This window comes from Apium graveolens, chromosome 6, assembly GCF_009905375.1.
Source record: "Apium graveolens cultivar Ventura chromosome 6, ASM990537v1, whole genome shotgun sequence".
NCBI classification, from domain to species: domain Eukaryota; kingdom Viridiplantae; phylum Streptophyta; class Magnoliopsida; order Apiales; family Apiaceae; genus Apium; species Apium graveolens.
In genome coordinates, this window is record NC_133652.1 from 3916311 (window position 1) to 3933407 (window position 17097).

Here is a 17097-nt window from a genome sequence, read left to right on the forward strand (position 1 = left end):
GTGATCCAACAAATCATCTAAAAGATGATGATCACCTGTATTTGAGTGGGGCTCCTCCCTGAGTTGTAAAGAGGGAGAATCAGGAATTGATGGGAATAACATATCCACATCCAGAGATGGTGAAGAAGTATTTGGTGATTGATGTGTAGTTATTGTGAGAGAATGGGGCTGTGACTCCACATTTATTGGAGTCACATCAAACTGAGTTTGAGAAGGCACAGAGACAGATGGATGTATCTGTGCAGTGTGTGCACCCTGTGTAGAAGATTGGGTTCTAGCCTTCTTCCTTCTAATAAAAGCTTTTGTAGGTGAGTGTGTGGCTTTAGTGTCCCTCCCTCTTTTGTTCTGTGTTCCTGGTTGGGAACTCTTTTCAATAGTAACATCCTTTTGGGAGGATGCTACTAGGGATGTGCTAGAAACCTTTTCAACCACCACAGCTTTTTGAGAAACTGGGGCTTGGCTAGCTTGGGAAGCACTCAACTCTCCTTCCTTATCCTGGGGGTTTCTTTGATGTTCACCCCTCCCCTCACCACTCACACCCTGTTCACTTCCCTCAGGGTTAATGGTTGTTGTTACAACTGTTGTCTTTTGAGAAACAACAGAGGTGGTTTTCTTTGTCTTGGATTTTGAAAGTTTAGATTTGGTGACCTTGGTAGAAATCTGTTGGGGCATTGACACAGATTTCATGGCCACACTAGAAGATAAAGAAATAGAGGGGTTGGAAGAAGTAGGAGTTGTAGAAGCAATTACCTCACCTACCTGGGGTGCATTCATGATTGGTAAATATACCAATTGCACACTGCTGTTTAGATCCATTCTCTTCAAGTCTGCAAGAACTCTTTTCTCTTGTGCCCAGCACTTGAGTTTATTATTCTCATTGATTATGACTAAACCTTCAGCAACATGGTTAGCCAATAACATAAAGAATCTAGCATAATAGATGTTATTAAGTCTATTAGCTTTGTTACCTAATCTAGTACCTAATTCTAGCATCACATAGTTGCTAAAGTTAAAGTACCTATCAGAAACAAGCATATAGAACATATTAACAAGAGATGAAGTTATGGCATCAAAATTACTAATTTTCCCAGAGAAAACCTTTATGAAGGCATCCCCAAGAAAACTCCATTCTTTCCTAAGGCCTTTTCGTCTAATACCCCCTAAATTAGCAGAGTTAAGAGAGTAACCTATGGAATCTAACATGCTGGATACATCACTATCAGTGTGTGGTGTCATGGCATTGTTCTCAGGTAATTTAAAACATGCTTGTAAGTCATCACAGTTAATACAGTGATTTTTACCTTTGAGAGTGAAGGAGATAGTCATATCCATGGAGTTGAACTCAGCAGTTGTCCAAATCTCCTCAACTACTTCACAGAAAATCGTTGGGGCTTCCAGCATTGCATAGCTAAGTTTACAGTTTTTGATGAAGTCCATCATTTTGTGATAATCTGAGTGGGCTTCATTCTTTTCTACCAGAGCTATGAAATTGTTCTTCTCGTAGATGAACCCAGATTGAGACATAATCTTCACGACTGGTGCCATTGTTGTGAGTAGAAATTGCAGAGAATAACTTGAAGGTTTTGCAGAGAGAAAATGGTAAATGCTTGAAATTCTAAGAAAGCGTAAAGTAATAATGAACAATCAGAAGGGCTTATATGCTTTCAAAGAAAAAGAAATAAATAAAGGATTAATCAATAAATAGGTGTTAGTGAATTTCAGCCGTTTAAGAATAAACTGTAAGTATTCTAATAACTACCTTTAAAACCAATACATACAGATGTATGTATGGTATCAACGGTTAAGAAAATAGAATCAACGGCTGTGAAACACCTCAAACGTCTGATGTGACATTTCAACGGATAATGTAAATTGTCATCCGTTGAAAGGTACTTCAGCTTTATCCGTTGACGGATAAAAGTTCCAGAGATATACTTGTCTTTCAACGGATAATGAATATCCGTTGATAGAGCAATTTTGACTTTCAACGGATAGGGAACATCCGTTGATGGAATATACTTTGTTAAAAGTCAAATTTGTTCTAGCAACTAATATATTTCAGGCTTCTCATCAAATTGCAAAGAAGACATGAATTTTAAGAGTAATTAAGCATACCTAGCTCACTTACCAATCTTGTGAATGTTGATTCATCAAGTGGCTTGGTAAATATGTCAGCAATTTGTTGTTCACTTGGAACAAAATGTAGTTCCACTGTACCATTCATGACATGCTCCCTAATGAAGTGGTACTTGATATCAATGTGCTTGGTCCTTGAGTGCTGTACAGGATTCTCTGTTATGGCTATGGCACTTGTGTTGTCACAAAAGATAGGTATTCTATCAACATGAAGTCCATAATCAAGGAGTTGATTCCTCATCCATAACATTTGAGAACAGCAACTTCCAGCAGCAATGTATTCAGCCTCAGCTGTAGAAGTAGAGACTGAATTTTGCTTTTTGCTAAACCATGATACAAGCTTGTTTCCCAGGAATTGGCAGGAGCCTGTTGTACTTTTCCTGTCTATTTTGCAACCTGCATAGTTTGCATCTGAATAACCAATTAGATCAAAGCCAGATTCTCTAGGATACCAAATTCCTAAATTTGGTGTACCCTTGAGATATCTGAAAATTCTCTTGATAGCAATTAAGTGAGACTCCCTAGGATCAGCTTGAAATCTAGCACACAGACATGTAGCAAACATTATATCTGGTCTGCTAGCAGTTAAATATAAAAGTGAACCAACCATGCCTCTATAACTTGTAATGTCCACAGACCTTTCAGTCTTATTTAATTCAAGTTTGGTGGCAGTGGCCATGGGAGTTTTTGCTGATGAGCATTCCATTAAGTCAAACTTCTTTAAAAGATCATAAATATATTTAGTTTGACTAATGAAAATTCCATCACTAACTTGTTTAACTTGTAAACCAAGAAAATAGGTTAGTTCTCCCATTAGGCTCATTTCATATTTACTTTGCATTAGCTTAGCAAACTTTTTGCAAAGTTTATCATCTATAGAGCCAAATATTATGTCATCTACATAAATTTGAACAAGTATACTAGAGCCATTAACATCCCTAAAGAAGAGAGTTTTATCAACAGTACCTCTAGTGAAGTGATTCTCCAAAAGAAATTTTGATAAGGTTTCATACCAGGCTCTAGGTGCTTGCTTCAGTCCATAGAGTGCTTTCAACAGATAATACACATAGTCTGGAAAATTTGGATCTTCAAATCCTGGAGGTTGACTTACATAGACTTCTTCCTCTAATTTCCCATTTAGAAATGCACTCTTGACATCCATTTGATAGACTTTGAAATTGGCATGGGCTGCATGGGCTAGAAATATTCTGATGGCTTCAAGTCTTGCAACAGGAGCATATGTTTCATCAAAATCTATTCCCTCTTGCTGAGAATAGCCTTTAGCAACCAGTCTGGCTTTATTCTTTATGATAATGCCATTTTCATCCATCTTGTTTCTGAATACCCACTTTGTGTCAATAGGACTCTTGTTCTTTGGTTTGGGTACCAGCTTCCAAACTTGGTTTCTCTCAAATTGGTTTAGCTCTTCCTGCATAGCTAATATCCAATCTGGATCCAATAGAGCTTCTTCCACTTTCTTAGGTTCCTCCTGAGATAGAAAACTACTGTACAGACATTCATCTTGAGTAGCTCTTCTTGTTTGCACTTTAGATGATGCATCACCAATGATCAGTTCAAAGGGATGATTCTTGGTCCATTTCCTTTGTGGTGGAAGATGTGCTCTAGATGAGGTGGCCTCAGTATTGTCATGATGTGAGACAGAGTGTTGACTAGTTGAAACTCCCCCTGAGTTGTTGGTCCTTTGCAGGGAACTTGGAGTTCTATCAACTGATGATGTAAATCGATTATCCGTTGATGAACTATGATCAACGGATGCTTCATTTTGTACTTCAACGGATGATGCACTATGTCTTTCAACGGATACTGCATTGCTTCTATCAATGGATGCAGTATTTTGTGCATTATCCAGGGGCATGTTTTGAATCCCTTTTGAAGTGTCATCTCCATCAGTCTCCTCTTCACTATCATCACAATATATCTTAATATTGTCAAATTTGAGTCTCTCATTATGTCCCTCATCTGTTAGTCCATCAATCTTTTTATCATCAAACACAACATGCACAGATTCCATAACAATGTTGGTTCTTAGATTGTAGACCCTATAAGATTTTCCAGCTGAATAACCAACAAATATTCCTTCATCAGCCTTTGCATCAAACTTCCCTTTATGGTCAGATTGATTCCTCAGTATAAAGCATTTACATCCAAAGACATGAAGAAAGTTTAGAGTTGGTTTTCTTCTCTTGAACAACTGATAAGGAGTCATGCCTTTAGCTTGATTGATCAAAGAAATATTCTGAGTGAAGCAGGCACAATTAACAGCTTCATCCCAGAAATATGTTGGTAACTTTGATTCTTCAAGCATTGTTCTGGCAGCTTCAATTAAAGATCTGTTCTTTCTTTCAACAACCCCATTTTGTTGAGGTGTTCTTGGAGCTGAGAACTCATGCATGATTCCATTTTCTTCACAGAACAGCCTTAATGTCAAATTCTTGAACTCAGTTCCATTGTCACTCCTGATATTTCTAACCTTCAAGTCAGGATGATTGTTGACTTGCCTGATGTGATTGATAATGATTTCACTTGCTTCATCCTTTGATCCAAGAAAACAGACCCATGAGAACTTAGAGAAATCATCTACAATCACTAAGCAATATCTTTTTCTTGCTATTGACAATACATTGACTGGTCCAAACAAATCCATATGTAGCAGCTGTAATGGTTCATCAATTGTTGTTTCAAGCTTCTTCTGAAATGATGCTTTCCTTTGTTTGCCTTTCTGACAAGCATCACACAGACCATCCCTTGAGAATTCAACAAGAGGAATTCCTCTTACTAAGTCCTTTTTGACTAGATCATTCATTGTTTTGAAATTCAAATGGGATAGCTTCTTGTGCCATAGCCAACTCTCAACTGAACTTGCTTTGCTGAAGAGACAAGTAATAGATTCTGCATCTGTAGAGTTGAAGTCAGCTAAGTACACATTTCCTTTTCTAACTCCAGTTAGAACCACTTTGTTGTCTTCCTTACTAGTGACAACACAGGCTTCAGAATTGAAGGAAACTGTATTCCCTCTATCACATAGTTGACTGATACTCAGTAAGTTGTGCTTGAGACCATCAACTAATGCAACTTCTTCAATGATGACATTCCTTGTTGAAATCAAGCCATATCCCATAGTAAACCCTTTGCTGTCATCTCCAAAGGTTATGCTGGGGCCAGCTCTCTCTTTAAACTCTGTGAGCAGGGAGAAATCTCCAGTCATGTGTCTTGAACAGCCACTGTCCAAGTACCATAGATTTCTTCTATTTTCCTGCACACCACAAAATCAATCAATTTGATTTTGGTACCCAAGTTTCCTTGGGTCCATTCTTGTTAGCCTTTCTCCTAGACTTCATTCCTCCTGCATCTTTAGACTTAGGTGAGTTTGAGTCAACCTTGGTCTTAGATGTGGTTGGTTGAGGTGTAGGGTTAGTCACAACATTATCCATCACATTTATAGAATTATTAGGCATGGATTGTGCATACATGTTATTCCACATTGGCATATTGTATGGCATTTGAGGCATACTGAATGCAGCAAGATAAGGATTGTTAAAATATGGCATGTTTGCAAAATGTGCATAAGGATTTTGTTGAGACATAACAGGCATAGCATGTAGAGGTGATACAGACATGTTAGGCATGGAAGAGGGTACAGTTATGGGAGATTTCTTAATAGATTTACAGTTAGCAGATAGATGATTAACACTACTACAATGCACACAGCTTTTTCTAGGAGCATACTTGTCAGGTGTGTAATTGTTATGTTTGTTAACTCCTACCTTCCCATTTCTGTTGGATTTCCTTTTGGATTCCTTTTTATCCTCAACCATCTTGAGCCTATTGTTTAACTGTTCTAAGGTCATGTGCCCTATATTCACCTTTCTGACATCTTTGGATGTGCTTGCTCCTTCTTTGACAAAGTTCTTTGAAGTTGAACCAAACTTTTTGTTGAGTTTCTTTAGATTTTCTCTTTTAGAAACATCTGCCTGTTTTAATTGAGGAACCTTCAACGGATGTTCCTTTTCTTCCTTCAACGGATAACTTTCATCATCCGTTGATTCCACATCCGTTGACAGTCCATCAATTAATTCCAGTTTCTTTTTATTTTTATCCCAGGCAGTTTCACAGAATGATTCAATTCCTTGGACTTTGGCAATTTGAGCACTTACATCCCTAGATGTTTTCCAGGCTTTAATCACCTCTTGCTCTTTCTCTAATTGATTGGAAAGTATTTCTACTTTCTTAACAGATTCAGCTAGTTCATTTTCAACAGATATACAATGCAATTTGGTTTTCTCTAGGTCAATCAACTTATTTTCTAACACAGTATTTCTATTACTTAAAAACAGATTGTTCTCTTTGATCCTACTATTTTCTTTAGCAAGAGATTTAAGAGACACACGCAAATGATACAATTCAGTAGACATGTCATTGAAAGCATCATTGCACTCTTCTTTAGTAAGCTGTGTTAAATCAGTAGTGATTACCTGATTGCTTGATGAACTAACTTCGTTTTCTTCAGAATCAGCCATGAGAGCAAGGTTGACATAATCCACATCTTCATCCTCTTCATCTCCATCAGCTGCCCAATCCTTTTCTTGAGTAATGAAAGCCCTTTCCTTCTGTTTGAGTAGATCAAAATATTTCTTTTTGTAATCTACTTGTTCAAATTTCTTCTTTTCAGAGGTTGGCTTTCTGCACTCACTTGCAAAGTGTCCACTTATACCACAATTAAAACACTTGAACTTGGATTTGTCCACCATGTTCTTATAGGGTTTAGTGGTTCTAGTGTTTTTCCTGAACTTCATCTTTGTAAATCTCCTGGACAGAAATGCAAGATGCTCATCAATACCATCAGAGTCATCTTGACTGGAGTTGTCTTCATTTTCAGCAACTTGCTCTTTACCCTTGTCTGATTCTGGATTTCTTACACCATCTTTGGAGCTTGATGTAGATCTCACAGTTTCTTTTCTGCATTCTTTCTCATTTTCAGCTACCAATGCAACTGAACCTCCTTTCTTTCTCCCCCTCTCCAATACCTCATCCTGTTCCAACTCTAGTTCATAAGTCTTCAAGATTCCATATAATCTTTCAAGAGTAAAGTCCTTATAATCCTGAGAGTTTCTTAAGGAAACAGTCATGGGTTTCCATTCCTTTGGTAAGGATCTCAAAAATTTAAGATTTGAATCCTTCACCTGGTACACTCTACCATACAGCTTCAGTCCATTCAACAGCTTTTGGAATCTATTAAATGTGTCATTTAAAGATTCATTCTCTTCAAAATGAAAGTACTCATACTGTTGAATGAGAAGCTGCATTTTGTTCTCTTTTACTTGTTCTGTACCTTCACACAGCAACTGAACTGTGTCCCAAACCTCTTTGGCAGTTGAACAATTTATCACATTATCAAACATATCCTTGTCAAGACCATTAAACAAAATGTTCATAGCCTTCTTATCCTTGTGGACTTCTTCTGTGTCTTCCATTGTCCATTCTGCTCTAGGTTTTGGAATGGATTGACCAACAGCAATTGTGGCCGTAGCAACTGTGGCTACTTTGTGGGGAATGTGAGGACCATTCTCAATGCAGTTTACATAACCTTCATCTTGGGAGAGTAGATGAAGGTGCATTTTCACCTTCCAGTGGTGATAACTGTCTTTGTCAAGAACTGGGATCTTTACTCCAATATCCTTCTTACTCATCTTTGTTAGATTCCAAGATCTTTAAACTCTTTGTGTGTCAAGAGCTTGCTCTGATACCAATTGTTATTCCTAGAGGACTAACAATGAGATTTACAGAAGGGGGGTTGAATGTAAATCTCAAAACTTTTTCAGGTTTTGAGAAGTTTATTAAAGCAGTGTGTTCTAGATGAACAAGTGTATGAATTGCTTTGAGCTAATGCAGACAGATATATATTCAAACACAAAATGTAAAGAACATAACAAACTTTAAAAACTTTTCTGGTGGATTTGTTGTTCCACCAGAGATGGTATATTAGAAAATCTGTGTTCAACAATGTTGATCACAGCTGCATCCTAGTACAAACTAGATGAATTTTCTCTCAAGATATTTCTTAACAGCTCTGGAAAATCTCTCTCTAATTACTAGCTTCTTCTTGGTTTATATATTACCAAGTGTACAAGTGAAAAACAATATAAAATTACAATAGTAAAATAAGTTCTTCACTTGCTTCTTTTCCTGTTCACTCCAGTACTTTGTTGACTATTGCATCTTTGTACTAAAGAAGAACGGCTGCTTTTTCTGTTGATCCTGAAATTCGGCTACCACATCTCAGTTTTCTCTGTCAACCCATGTGCCTCTGTCTGTAGGTACAACTACCACTTATCAACGGCTAATTAGCAGAACATCCGTTGAAGCTTTCATCCGTTAATGACTTCATCCGTTGAAGGATGTTATCCGTTGAAGCTTTCATCCGTTGATGCATTTATCCATTGATGCTCTCATCCGTTGAAGGATGTTATCCGTTGAAGCTTTAGAGACATCCGTTGAAGCTTAGCTTCTCATCCGTTGAAGGTCTTTAAGTCATCCGTTGATACCACTTCATTTATACAAAATTACAAGGCATAAATATTTACAATTGGCCTTCCTATCTGCATATCATCTAGTAGTCAACATGACTTATAGTTTCTCTCAACTTCTAAGAATTACATTTTAAATACAGAGACTGAAATATGCTACAATACTAGACTTATTTCTAAGTAAAGCTACACCATCAACGGATAGCCAAAGTGGTCTTATCCGTTGAGGCTACTGACACTAAATTTCTACTTAAGTATTTTGTTAAACATATCATCAAACTAATGCACATATATTCCTAACATATGTGTTCTGTTCCTTATCCTATCCAAAATCATCTTTGCTATACTCATTTTGCACCTAAATATCAAGCCTTCATTGTTGTTGTTTCCACTATTCCTACACCCTATACTTTTCAACAAGCTGCCCCTCATGCTCACTGGTTTAAGGCTATGAAAGCTGAAATTCAGGCCTTGGAGGACAACCACACTTGGGATTTGGTACTAAAACCCAAAAATCAACATATTGTTGATTGTAAGTGGCTTTTTAAAGTCAAATATCACTCTAATGGAACTATTGAACGTTACAAAGCTAGGCTTGTAGCTCGAGGTTTTACTCAAACTCTGGGTATAGACTATTATGATACGTATGCTCCAGTTGCCAAGATGGTCACAGTTCGTTTACTTCTCACCATTGCTGCCTCAAAACAATGGAATATGTACCAACTCGATGTAAATAATGCATTTTTGAACGGTGATCTTCGGGAGACTGTGTATATGAATCTTCCTTTTGGCTACTCCTTTCTGTCCACTTTATGTCCGGCTAATCCTCAGGATTATGTTTGTAAGCTATGCAAGTCTTTATATGGTCTTAAACAAGCCCCACGGTGTTGGTTTGTGAAATTCTCGAATGCTCTTAAACAATATGGTTTTCAGCAATCTCACAGTGACAATAGCCTATTTACTTTCAAGACTCCATCTGTGTTTCTTGATGTTCTTGTGTATGTCGATGACATTCTCTTTACTGGTTCGTCTGAGTCACACATTACAGATGTCAAGCAGTTTCTTAACACGCAATTCAAGATTAAAGACCTTGGATCAGTCAAGTACTTTCTTGGCATTGAGGTGGCCAGGTCTGCTCAAGGTTTTTACTTGAATCAACATAAATATGCTCTTGATTTGCTTCGTGATTCTGGTCTTACAGCAGCCAAACCTTCTCTCATTCCTCTGGAACAGAACCATCATTTGCTGGATAATTCTTCAGCTCTGCTGTCGACTGCTGATGCATCTACTTATCGTCAACTAGTTGGTCGTTTGATTTATTTGACCATTACTCGCCCTGATCTTTCTTACATTGTCCACATCTTATCTCAATTTATGAATGCTCATCGTCTGGATCATATGTTAGTTGTGTTCAAAACCTTGCGATACATCAAACAGTCTCCTGGCAAAGGTCTCTTTCTTTCTGCTCATTCCACTTTGTCTCTTACTGCCTTCTGTGACTCTGACTGGGGGGTGATCCTGTTTCTCGACATTCCTTAACTGGATACTGTGTGTTACTTGGTCAGTCTCTTGTTTCATGGAAATGTAAAAAGCAGCACACCCTATCTAGATCCTCAGCTGAAGCGGAATATCGTGCAATGGCTGACACTTGCTGTGAGATTCTATGGTTGCTTGCTGTCCTTAAAGATTTCCAGGTTGTCCCTCCTCTTCCAATTCCTTTTCACTGTGACTCCAAATCAGCTATCTATATTGCATCCAATCCAGTATATCATGAACGCACCAAACACATCGAAATTGATTGTCATTTGGTGCGTGAAAATATTGATAAAGGCTTGCTTCTTCCTACTCACATTTCTACCACTGCTCAACCAGCTGATATGTTTACTAAAGCTATTGGTTCTGCTGCTTTAGCTGCTCTTAGTTCCAAGTTGCAAGTCCGTGACTATTTTAAGCCTTCCAACTTGAGAGGGGATGTTATATCTACTAGTGAGAAACATGCCAATGTTGATGTCAGCTAAGTTGTCATTCAAGTTAGTTACAATATTGTCAGGATGTATAAATATAGACTCTGTGTGTTCATTCTGTAACAACTTTTCATTATCAATACATTTTTTAGTTCTTCATCATTATCATCTGCAATGTAATCACAGTATACTCATCTTCTTCAATTCAACTTAGAGATATCTGTATAATTAGTTTGTCAGTTGTATTAGTATACCTAAGAAAAGGTGATACTTGTTCATGCTGGTTTGAATTGCTCTTTTCATAAAACAGCTGCATGGTGTGGGTTGTTGATTATACTTGTTCGTAATCATAATTTCTTATTTTAACTAAAAACTCATTCATTCATTCATTCGCAATAGTACAGAATTTAATGAATAAGCTATAAATCATGAAAAAATACATTCAAAAAGATTCATTTACCAGTAAAAGAATCAACTAATTAGTGCGGGAAGATCTCAAACTCTTCGTAGAAGAATGGAGGATGCTTCAAGCTCATGGGGGTGATCACCATCTTTGTCTTGCAGTTTACTCATGACAGAAGAAATCCTTCTTGTAGTTCTCTTCAAAACCATTGTAAGCGTTTGTTGTTGATTGCCAGTTTTGTGTTTGACGGTTCTCTCCTGACTTGACATTTCCATCAATATAGATGCAACCATTGATTGTTAACTTGGTCTTCATACACCTCACAGTAGATTACTCCCTCGTAGAAGAATGGAAGATATTATTTCAAACTAAGGGGATGATCATCATATCTGTGTTCCATCCCACTACATACGGTAGAAGTTCTTCCCAGTATTCTCATATTCTTCTACTTTTCCTCCTTCCTTTATAGCCTTTCTTATCCTTTACAGTTTTCCATACTATTTTTAGCAGATATCTTTGAGTGAAAGCGAGTTTATTATGCAAATTAATGCTTCCGGTGTGACCTCTGATTAGGGGTGATCATCGAACAACACAAACCGCGTGCACCGCTTCACACCGCACCGCAAAATGCAGTTTTTGTTTTTTTGTGGTGCGGTTGCGGTTTGTGTTTTTGATAAACTGTGCGGTGCGCTTGCGGTTTGAGTTTTTATAAACTGTGCGGTGCGTTGCGGTTTTATAATATTTATAATATATATATAATGTACACACACATATATATATATATTTAAATATTATAGATTCTTTCTTATTTACTATAGTTTTGTGTTACAAATATTAGCTTACAATTATAAATTATCGACATATTTTTATTTTTAATCAAAAACATATTATTTTTAACTTTCTTAATTTTTTTGAATAAATAAACCGTACAAACCGCACCACATCGCACCACATTCTTCGTGGTGTGGTTTTTGACGTTACACGGTACGGGTGCGGTTTGAGCAAACTACTGCAACGCCCGCACCGGGATCACCCCTACCTCTTATGCCATCCTGAAAATTAAGTCTGCAGGGAATATTTTGCATTTTTTTCATTTGCTTTACTTCAGAAGAAAACACACCCAATTGGAACGTGATTTTGTTTTCTTGTTACTTCACATGGCTAAAATAATTTATCTACATTCATGTGAACAACATGAATATAATTCTTAGACATATAGTTCTCGTAATATTAATCATATTTTGAAATTCATAGTCTCAATCGAATTAGTTAAAGTGCAACTGTTCACGAATGAGACAGTCTCTTTTGTATTAGCAAATGAGACAGGCTGTATCTAAATGAGACAGATACTATATATTCAGCAGAATGTAAATTGCAGAAATATAAACATGCAATACTGGAAATATGTTAATGCAAGAACACCAAATCTTTTCACTTGGTTCGGCCCATATACCTAGTCTATGGCCTACATCCAAGTCCCCATGCCAACTAGCATAGATAATGTATTATATCCACTTAAATAAAGTACTTACAAACTTTCCTTGATTACAATCTTGGCCCTGAATGAAAGAACCCTTTTCCTAGCACACAGCTACTTGGCCTTGATCTTGTAATCAATATTCCCACAACCCGGGACAAGTGATACAATACACCTTTCTTTCAAATACAAAGATAATAATGTGAAAGATTACAACTCGACTATAAACTCTTAATTAACTGGATAATCAATGAATGTAATTAAGAGGATGTTTTTCTCAGAAAAATATAAGATGGAAAGTGCAGAGAGTTGTGTATTTCTGAAAAACATCAAGTCGGTTTATATAGAAAACATGTAACGGATATATTGTATTTCAAACTCTTTTAAAGATAATAAAAGATAAGATTAGGTTTGAAATATTTGAATGTGTAAAACAAGTAATCCGTTAGTTTGTTTCTTGAAAGAGATAAACCTGATAAAGATTGAATATTTGAAATAGGTTAGGTTTATCCAAAATAGAGTTTGTTTTGAAAAGATAAGTCAAAGGTTATCCAGTTAAATAAGTTAACATTTAAACAAAACTCTAATACTTATCTAACTAACTAACAATCTGATTTGCTGTAGACTTCTTCAATGCATCATCAGAAATCACGGATTAACATTCTCCCCCTTTTTATGATGATGCCAAGGGTAAAGAAGTGCTATGCTCCCCCTATCAAAAACACTTTAATCTCCTGTTGCAATATGTTAGATAATAACAGTGTATATATGCAGCAATCAGTTGATAATCATGAGAATATGCAAATGAAACATATGACTTATCAAATGAGATAAGTAAACAAATGAGACAACAAATACGATTAAAAACCAAGCACCCAACAGTACTTAAAGTTATAAAACCTTAAACAATTAATCCAGCACATAAACCAGTGTTATCCAAACAAAATCATCCAATCATCCAGATAAATAAACCAAGATTAAGTCTTAAGTCAAATGAAGCAGTCGTCTTAAAAAAACAAACACATTAAAATTCTCCCCCTCAACATCATAAAAGGCAGGTAAAGAAACTAGTCAGAATCATCAACGTCGACAGGAGCAGAATCTCGAGTCTTTCTCTTTCCCTTGTTGTGGTAAACTGGAGGATCACCATACTCAGAGAATAGCTTGTCCAACTTGCCTTCATCTGGATCTTTCCCATCCCTCTTGCGAAGCCATTCCAAGATATATGAACGATATTCAGCACGAGTCATCCCAAAGGCTTCGGGTGGAGGAACTGCAGGCAGGGGCAAAGGAGAAGTAATCTCGGTCAGAGTCATATCACCAAGCCAATCCTTTTTCTGGTGCCATGGCATGCTACGAGTAGAGACCTGCTGAGATATGTACTTGGTTTCTGTACCAAGTTTATAAAAGAGCTTGACAAATTCTTCCTCCCAAGCCTTGGCAGTGGTAACCATCCCCTCATGTAGCGCACCAAACTCAAAATCTATAGCCCTACTCACCTTCTTATCATGGACATGTAAAATCTCCAACTTAGCATTTATTGATTCAAGAGAAGCAGTAACAGACTTATTAAACATCTCGTAGGAGGCACGCATCATACTGACTTGTGAAGTCAGGGATGCCAAAGACTCATTAGAAGCAAACTGAGTTTTTAGAGACTCCAAGAGATTGTTGTTTTCAAAAACTTTTGACAACAACGATTTCAATAAAACAGAGTCCTCTTGATCAGGATCAGACATATAGTGAGGAGACTCAGGAAACGAACCAAACGACTTATGACCCTCACCAAAAATAAGAACACCAGACTCAATAATCTCAATATTATTAGCAGACAGGACAGACAGATCAAACATAGTAGACACTGGCTCAGTGCTATCATCATCAGAAACAATAGAAAAATGTCTAAAGATCTTTGTCAACAAAGCAGGAAAGGACAAGTTCATAGACTCATGAGACGCACAATGACTCATGTATTTGATAATCAACGAAGCAATATCACAAGGAGTTTTAGTCATGAAAACCGAAATTAAAACAACATCTTGATAAGTGACACAGTCACGACCACTCTTACGAGGCAAAAGATTTGTATGAAACAATTTAAAAAGCAATAAAGCAAGTGGAGTAAGATCATGTACCATGGGCTTAAGAGAGGTACCGATAAAGTTCTCACCAAGAATCACTTCCAGTTGTTCTTCATACTGTAATCCTGGAAACTCCATGTAAGCTGCATGCGTGGTATACGAACAGACACCGGAGCACGAGATACCACAAACTCGAGACAATAGATTAGCATTGAACACAATCGGAACACCTTGATCCTCAGAATAAACCATATCCTCCTTCATCATTGAGAAATTAGAATAAAATTCCCGGACTAAAGAAGGGTAAATAACATCTGGTGGGGATAAAAGAGGCAAAGAAAAAGAAGTTGAGATTAAATAGAACAAGAGAAGAATATGAAGAGTTAGAAGTGAGATAGAAGTAGAAAGGTGGAGTGTATCTCAAAAAACGAGGAGACACACAGAGATTGAGAAGAAATAGATGGAGTAGTCAAATCAAAGTTAAAGACTTGAAGGAAAATGCATGCAACTCGGTTCAGTTCCAAAGTTCAAGAGTCCCAGCAAATAATTACATATAAAATATATAATTAAGACTGAAACACGCAAACTAATTAAACCAAACACGGCAATTAATTCACAAAAATTCATCAATAAATTCCATAGATAAATCAGCATTAAATTAATCAATTAATTAAACACTCGATTATACAATTTCAGTCACAAAGATGAATTATGCAAATAATTGACACAAATAAGCTAAATAGTATGCATGCAGGGATGTAAAAATGAATTAATGAGAGATAGTGTACATACCAAGTTCACGTCTCATAAGGCAAAAACGATCTTCACCTAAAGGTTTGGTGAAAATGTCTGCCCTTTGCTTATCAGTTGAGATATAAATTAACTCAATATTACCTTTTGAGACATTATCTCGCAGAAAATGGTGACGAACATCAATGTGCTTAGTACGAGAATGCATAACAGGATTTTTAGAAATATTAATAGCGGAGGTATTATCACAATAAATTGGAATATTTGTATAAGAAATACAAAAATCCTACAATGTTTGTTGCATCCACAAAATTTAAGCACAGCAACTACCAGCTGCAATGTATTCTCCTTCAGCAGTAGAAAGAGCTACAGATGTTTGCTTTTTACTGTGCCATGCAACCAAACAATCACCTAAATATTCACACGCACCACTTGTACTTTTTCTATCAACCTGTGACCCTGCATAGTCAGCATCTGAAAAACCAATTAAGTTAAAAGAAGTAGAACTAGGATAAAATATTCCAAGATCTCTAGTTCCCTTAAGATACTTAAAAATCCGTTTAACTGCATTCAGATGAGATTCTTTCGGTTGAGATTTAAAACGAGCACAAAGACAAACACTATACATAATATCAGGACGAGAAGCAGTTAAATATAATAACGAGCCGATCATAGCTCGATATTTAGTAATGTCTACAGGTGTACCTTGTTCATCCTTAGTGAGCTTGACAGTTGTACTCATCGGAGTAGCTTTAGCTGAAATATTTTCTAACGCAAATCTCTTAAGCAAATCATTAACATACTTACTTTGATGTATGAAAATGCCTACAGCAGATTGGTTAATTTGCAAGCCTAGAAAATATTGCAATTCACCCATTAAACTCATATCAAATTCTTTATGCATGCAGTCAGAAAACCACTTACACAAAGATTCATCAGTTGATCCAAACACAATATCATCTACATAAACCTGTACTAATAGAAAATGATGGCGTTTATGAAAAATAAAAAGAGTTGGATCGAGTGTACCACGAGTGAAACCATTCTTTAGCAAAAACTGACTGAGACGCTCATACCAACATCGAGGGGACTGTCTCAATCCATAAACAGACTTTTTGAGCTTGTAGACATAGTGTGGATATTTTTCATGAATGAAACCTGGAGGCTGCTTCAAATAAACTTCTACCTTAAGATGACCATTTAAAAATGCGCTTTTAACATCCATTTGGTAAAGCTTGAATCATTTGTGAGCTGCAAATGCCATTAGAATCCGAATAGCTTCGAGACGAGCTACAGGGGCATATGTCTCGTCGAAATCAATTCCTTCCTGTTGGTTGTATCCCTGAGCCACCAAACGAGCTTTATTCCGAATAATGTTACCATCTTCATCCTTCTTGTTCTTGAAAACCCAACGAGTACCGATGACTTTTGCCTTAGAAGGAGGAGAGACAAGTTCCCAGACTTGACAACGTTCGAACTGGTTCAATTCTTCTTGCATGGCAACCGACCAACATTCATTTGCAACAGCTTCTTGAGCATTTTTCGGTTCAAATTCAGCAACAAAGGCACAGAATGCACATAAGTTATGAAGCCTGCTTCACGTAGAAATCCCTTGATCTAAATCAGTAAGAAGATTATCTGGTGGATGATTCTTCACAGTCCTAGAAGATTTAGGAAGTTGAATATTACTCATCTCTTCCTCATTAGAATTGTCTGCCTGGAAATGAATAGGAGTTGTCTC